This window comes from Drosophila gunungcola, unplaced genomic scaffold, assembly GCF_025200985.1.
Source record: "Drosophila gunungcola strain Sukarami unplaced genomic scaffold, Dgunungcola_SK_2 000091F, whole genome shotgun sequence".
Taxonomy (NCBI): Eukaryota; Metazoa; Arthropoda; class Insecta; order Diptera; family Drosophilidae; genus Drosophila; species Drosophila gunungcola.
In genome coordinates, this window is record NW_026453253.1 from 310897 (window position 1) to 317510 (window position 6614).

General features: G+C 34.3%; 1 protein-coding gene across 1 annotated transcript in view; it reads right to left on the reverse strand.

Annotated features, from left to right (window-relative positions):
• LOC128265071 (calcineurin B homologous protein 1) overlaps positions 1 to 3186 on the reverse strand; it is a 107567-nt gene extending 104381 nt beyond the window's left edge. Inside the window, exon 1 of the mRNA XM_053000873.1 lies at positions 3171 to 3186. The gene's annotated coding sequence lies outside the window, so the exon portion shown is untranslated. The remainder of the gene's footprint in view (positions 1 to 3170) is intronic.
• Between the last annotated feature and the right edge of the window lie 3428 nt (positions 3187 to 6614).

Here is a 6614-nt window from a genome sequence, read left to right on the forward strand (position 1 = left end):
CGTCCAAAGGAAAAGAGTAGTCGCATCCGTGACGCAGGTGGCAAATGAAATTGAAAATTCTTCCTTTATTTCTTTCGCTATGCCCAGCTATGCCCGCAAGAAAAAACTCACATCTTGCACAAGCAATTGTTGCATTGTTTAATCGGGCCGCTAAATTTTTACAAATCTTTGCATTCGTTCATAGTAGTGCATTGGCATGAAATAGCACTCAGGAATTGCTGCTTTCCAGAAATCTTACCAATAAAATCAGGGCGCAAAAAGCGTAAAAAGATACAAGATACAAAATGCAAAATTTCCGCCCCCTTTGCCACAAAAAATAGCTACGGCTGAGGCATATGCAGCATTATTGGGGACCCAAAAAGGATTTACGTATGGCTTTGGGGGAGATTTGCGTAATGAGTTTCCTGTGCAAATAAACAGTCTAAATAGATAAAAGCATGCCAAACGTAGATCTTCCCTAATATACACACAAATGCGTATACGGGCTAGTCCTGAATGAGGGAAATGGCCTAACATTTTTAACTTTAGCTTTCAATCAGTGATGTATCGAAAATCCGATAGCTACATACAAAAGGTAAATAAACAAAAGTTCTAAAAGCGAGCAAGCAAGCGTCCCCAACAAGTCGACACAGAATATTCTCTTGCCGAACATTAAACATTTCTGTTTTAAATAATTGTAAAAAATGTTAAAAAATTGTAAAACATAAATATTTATTATAATCCTAGGAAGATTTTTGCATTACAACTTTTGCAATGAGTAGCAACTCTATTTCCACACACTTATTCATAGTGTGTTAAATATAAATGTCATTTACTCTTTGCTTAGAAAGTTTATCATCTTTATATTTATACTTTTTTTTCTGCAATATTTGCTGATTTTTGTTACTCATATCTCTACGCATACATATACCTTTAAAAAAATACTTTCGGTATTTACTTGTGATGCCTTTTAGTTTCAACTCGTCACGAACAGTGTTTATGATATTGAATTGGATTGGATTGGATAGGAATTTTGAGGTGGTTTTCTATCTTTTTTAGAATAGAGTGTTGCTCGGCCTCTCAATGCAGAGAAAAACGCCTCACACAAGTTCACTTGAATTGTCAAACAAGACATGTACTACACAATGAAGTTCTAGAGTTAAATACATGAAATTAACAATATCGAAAAAGAAAGTGCTTTACACTGATCTACACACTATCCCTAATAAGTAGGCAATTAATCTTAATGTTATCATCAAATATATCAAACTGGTTTCAGTATATCTCCAATTGATGTGTCCTGAAAGTTCTTAACCAAAACTATGCCTAGAATGATATTCATATAACAGAAAGTCCTATTATTAGAGGCCTTGGAGGATAATTTATAATAACAATTGGGTAATATGAGTATTTTAGTAGTTCTGTCAAAAAGGAAACAGGCTTCAGCACAAAGAAGATTTTAACTCTTTATCTCATTCCACAGCAGTTTTTACGTAGTGATTGTTGCTTTTAGGTACTTGTGTACATTTTAACTGGCCAAAAATTAATTGGCAAATCGAAAATTTATACCGCCTTACTGATTGATGGCGTTGATGTACATAAAACTTTATTGCTCTTTTCTCTCACACCATCGAAAGCGAAACCGAAATCATTTCAAATAACATTTTCGTTTGGCCAGACGGCGAGACATTTGCCACGGAAGTCACTTAATTTCTGTTCATTTTCCGCGTTCACGATTCATATCCGCTTGAGTTTTTGGATTTGAATTTCAGGGTTGTCATAGGACAACGTGTTTGGGTGCCGAGACTGTTACTGTTTCAAGGGAAATTATGTATGGAAGGATACCGCCTACAACTCCGCATGTTGCACAAGCCGATAGTCTATTACTATGTTTATGCTATGAATTTCATGAGTTTCCAGAATACATGAAATCAAAATAGCCCGAGATTAAATGAAGTCCCAACGTAATGGACACCATTGAAATGGTGTTCATGCACATAATCTTTCCAAAATTTCATGAAATCATAGCATGAAATGGCCATCGCATAGACACAAAATTGAGGTAGAAGTAGAGTAGGTGGTTTAACACTTGAGGTCATCTCCTGAATCGATTCACAATAATTTTCAGAGCCAGGCACGAGTGTGAAATTGGTCTTGGTTGTCTTGGTTTTATAGTGCATAGTGGCACCAAACCAAGGATTTCATTTGCCTGATATTTACATTAATGTGCAGCCACATCCCGCCAGAGCATGCCAGACACTTAATTTAAGCTGTTGCCATTGCCATTGCCAGGGCGTATGAATATATGAATGCCCATTAAACAGCGAATACGGAGATATATATCCCCCCAACCGTATCCATATATGTTTCCTGAATCTATTGTAGCTTAAAACCAGATGAAAAACAACTAAGATATATAGAATGTCTCCCACCTAGTGAAAATACAAATTACTTCCACACATTGGCACGTTCCCACTCACAATGCTAACACTATTAAGCCGAATACAGGGCTTCACCTCTTTCAAAAAAGCGCATATATGGATGTAGTAAAGTAAGTATGCATATAGGATACGAGCATATAAATACACTAATATACATACAAGTTTGTAAACGTGCATGAAAGGCAAGTAAGGATGAATCCATATATGTACAAATGACGATTGGCATGTAACATGAGCATTCTGAAGCTCTGTGCACATGGGAATACAATTATGACAATTTTCCTATTATATAAACTCAATGGAAAATTAACTAGCTTATAAAGCCTTTGCACCAAAGTATATTACTGCATTAAAATCGGAATTCGATTTCCATAAGTTCGAATTTAAATACCCAACAAGCGATTGATTGACAATTGGTTTTTTCATAACTACTTATCAGTAGTTAAACACAAAACATCTTTAAAATTTAAAACATTTTAAATATTCTTCACTAAAATTGATTATTTAAGTGATAGATTTCGGAATATGGTTCCTGTTTCTGTAAGCTTGCTTCTCTGCAATTAAATAACAACGAATAATAACAAGTAATGAAAACAAAAAATATTAAAAAAATATAATAATTTCATAATGAATTTTGGTATTTTTAAGAGTGCTAAGCAGGAGCACACTTGTTTCAATTTACTTGATTGAGAAATGAATAAAACAATTAAATAGTTTTTTTTAATTAAGTCATCTTAACAAATTTTTTACCTGTGTTACTGCCCAGTAGGATGTTTTTGATGTTGCGCTCTTCTTTGTTACTGTGATGTTTGATAATATTTTCAAATTGTTATATAAAGTGCACAGGAACATAAAATATAACTTTTTAAAAGTTTGGCGATCCATTTTTATCTTTCCATAAGTTAAAACATTGCCAACGGGTACCGTTGTAAAGCTAAAAATAAAGAAAGTAAATAATTAGTAATAGAAGATGCTAATGCTGTTAAAAATCGTTATTAATGAAATTATGAATAGTTTTTTAACCATTTCCAAGGGACATTTTAGAAAAGACGGGACAGTCGTACTAAGATCAACAAAGATCTAAAACAAACCAAACTTGAAATTAGTTTAGCTTATGGATATTAAACAAAATTGTTAAGCACTTTTCGTGCTTATGGAGAGGGCTTCATGGTGATAATTTAATATATAAAAAACTGCTTAGATTTCCTTGTTTCTGCTCAAACTTAGAATAGCATCTGTTATTTAACTTGTACGAAAATAAAAATTGCCTTGCGGTCTTAAGAGATGTGGTATCTCAAAGTGTGTGCATATAGTCAGAGCTTAAAGAGTTTCAATATCCGCTTAAGATTAAAATATGTACGTGCAGCACAGCCCAGCCGCGCAAAAGCGGGCTCAAGTTAAAATGAAATGTGGCAGGCAATTAAGAGGGCGGAATTGTTAAATTATTGCAACTCTATGCCGTCGTCCCGCCCACTAGTATATCTGCATACCCACATACCCATTACCGTGCACCCAAACAGCACGTCTGCCGCCGCTCAAGTTAATGAGATGTTAAAATGGAATCTCCTCACCGTTTTCGTTGTGTACTTTTTAGCTTGGCGCGCTTCTCCATCTAGCATCTAGATGTTTGCCAACAACGCCAAAGCCAATGCCAAAGCCCAGACCAAGAGACCAAAGCCATAGCCATAGCCATAGCTAAAGCTAAAGCTAAAGCCAAGCCAACTCAACTCCTTCAGCATGTTTGCCTCTACTTTTTGCTGTTTTGCTGTTTCGCTGAGTTGTAACGTCAACTTTGCCTGGATGTCCCCTGCAATTGTTGCTGTTGCTGCTGTTGCTGTTGCTGCTGTTGCTGCTGTTGCTGCTCTTGCTGTTGCTGCTGTTACTGTTGTTGTTTTGAAAATGGCTGGGCTGCTGGCATTGCATTGCCACTCCTTTCGCCACCTGCGTGTAGTCTAATGACAAAGCGTTATTAATATGCGTGAACGATAAGGGCTTAAAAAAAAAAAAATAAAATACACATTAAAACCGTTTTAACACATTCGTGGAGCTAACGTTTACGAAAACTGCACGTTAAAAAAATTGTCAAGTAGCCAAACTATTGTTACATGAATTTTTAGCTACTGGGTATGAAAGTATCAAAATAAAACGTACGTGGTTAAAAAACAAAAGCCTAAGACTACAATTTTAGACTCTTCGGTATAGAAGTAAAACTAGAAAATAAAGGGATTATATTATTGAATTTATACTTATACTTTACAGACAGTATCTGTAGTTTATTTTCAAGACGCTCTTATTAAAGCTAAACTTTCAGTTTTTGCGTGTGGATATTATTGTAGTAAAACTATACATTTTAATTTTATTAGTTAAAGGAGTAAAACAATGTGAATAAGTTATATTAATATGTATATAATACGTGATCTTTACAATTACAAAGACAAAAACTTGTTTTGTGTATAATTAAATCATCAACATTTAACATACTTTAACATTCCAGATAAAATTCATTTCAAGTTTTATGTTATTCGAAAATATTAGTTAGATAGATCTAAGCGAACTCACATATATATCTCAAAAATGAAATTCAGCAACCAAAATAAAGCCATTTGTTGCCATACAATCGATCGAAAATCGTAACAATATCGGCGAATCAAGTTGTCTTCATCTATGTATATCCTTGTCATGGATTGTATAGGATTGTTTATGACCAAACTTAGCATGAAAGTATGCTGGGTCGTTATTGCCTTGCAATGTTTTTTTTTATACACGCAATCTTGTATCTGTACAACTTTAATCCTTTGGAAAATGGTTGTGCCATTGCATTCCTGCACACTGGATCAGATTGACTTCTTTTTTGGCATAAACTTTACCAATGAATTTATAGAGTTGTAAGTTGACGTACACACTACATGTGGGTAACATATACGTTTAATTCTGCATCTGAAAAATTTTAATGCTAAAATTAAATATATCGTGCAAAATAGTTCAATCACTATAGTTTAAAATTTTAGCAAAAGTTGTCAGGAAGAATAATTTTAATTAACAATGCTTTCAATTTATTTTTGCTTAATCGGGACATTACAAGAACAGCACAAGACTTCAGTATAGGTCAATTAAACTAAATTTAAATTTATTAAAGTGATTTTTTTTTTATACCTTATGAGAATTAATATTTTTTTTTTTAAAAACAGCAATCAATTAACTTTGAAAATGACTTGCATACCAAAAGTATGCTCTTACATTATATAAGGTTACATATTAAACAGTTTTTTGCGCTTATGCTAAACAAAACAAAAAAAAATAGCCACCTGGACCAGTGTGTATTGTACCCATCATCGCAGTTTCGTCGTCCTGGCCATCCTGTCCAGCCTGCCCTGCTTGTGTCAACAACATCAAAGGATCCTCATGCACTCCCTGCAGGTTTGACACAGACTGATTGCCTGCCTTCATGCCACGGTTGTCGGTTGTCGTTGCGTTGCCTTCGGTTATCATCTACCGGGCACACCTGTATAAATATGCGAAAAATCTCCGGCACGGCAATGCCACCCATAGCGAATTGTCACTGTCTATTGTCATCATAGTGGGGCAACTTGTTGGTGTTAACACCTTTGTCGCAACACGCAAAAGGCGTCAAGCACTGCCGACTGCCACCTCAACATCCTCGCAACACAAATATATGTACCATATACGTTTAAAAGTACATACTTATGCGATGGACATAAGCAGACTTATTTGTATATAACACAAATCTCCTTTGGACACTGAATGCATAAAAAAACAAACATGTATCTATTACTTGTTGGTATGTATATAAACTTGTATTCAAAAGTTTTTCAAAAGTTGGTTCGCCTCCCTCAAAGGATATAACAAAAAATTAATGTGTTTCTAACAAATTACGCAGCTTTTCAGACATTTTAGGGCAATATTTTCTCAAAATTATAAATGTTTAGAAAAAAAAGTACTCATAATGTATTCATATTTTATTGAAATCAAATAAATTTCTTGTATTTAGAAAAGATAAATGTTTTACGGGGAGTTTCTAATTAATTTCTGTACACTAAAGAGACAGGGATACGTATATATGCATCCAAAGTAATATTTTTAATAATTTGTGAGATGAAAAAATCCAAATGTTATTTACCTTCAGTTTTGACCGCTCTCATAATTACTAAGCCTACATCTTCGGACTAAATTCCA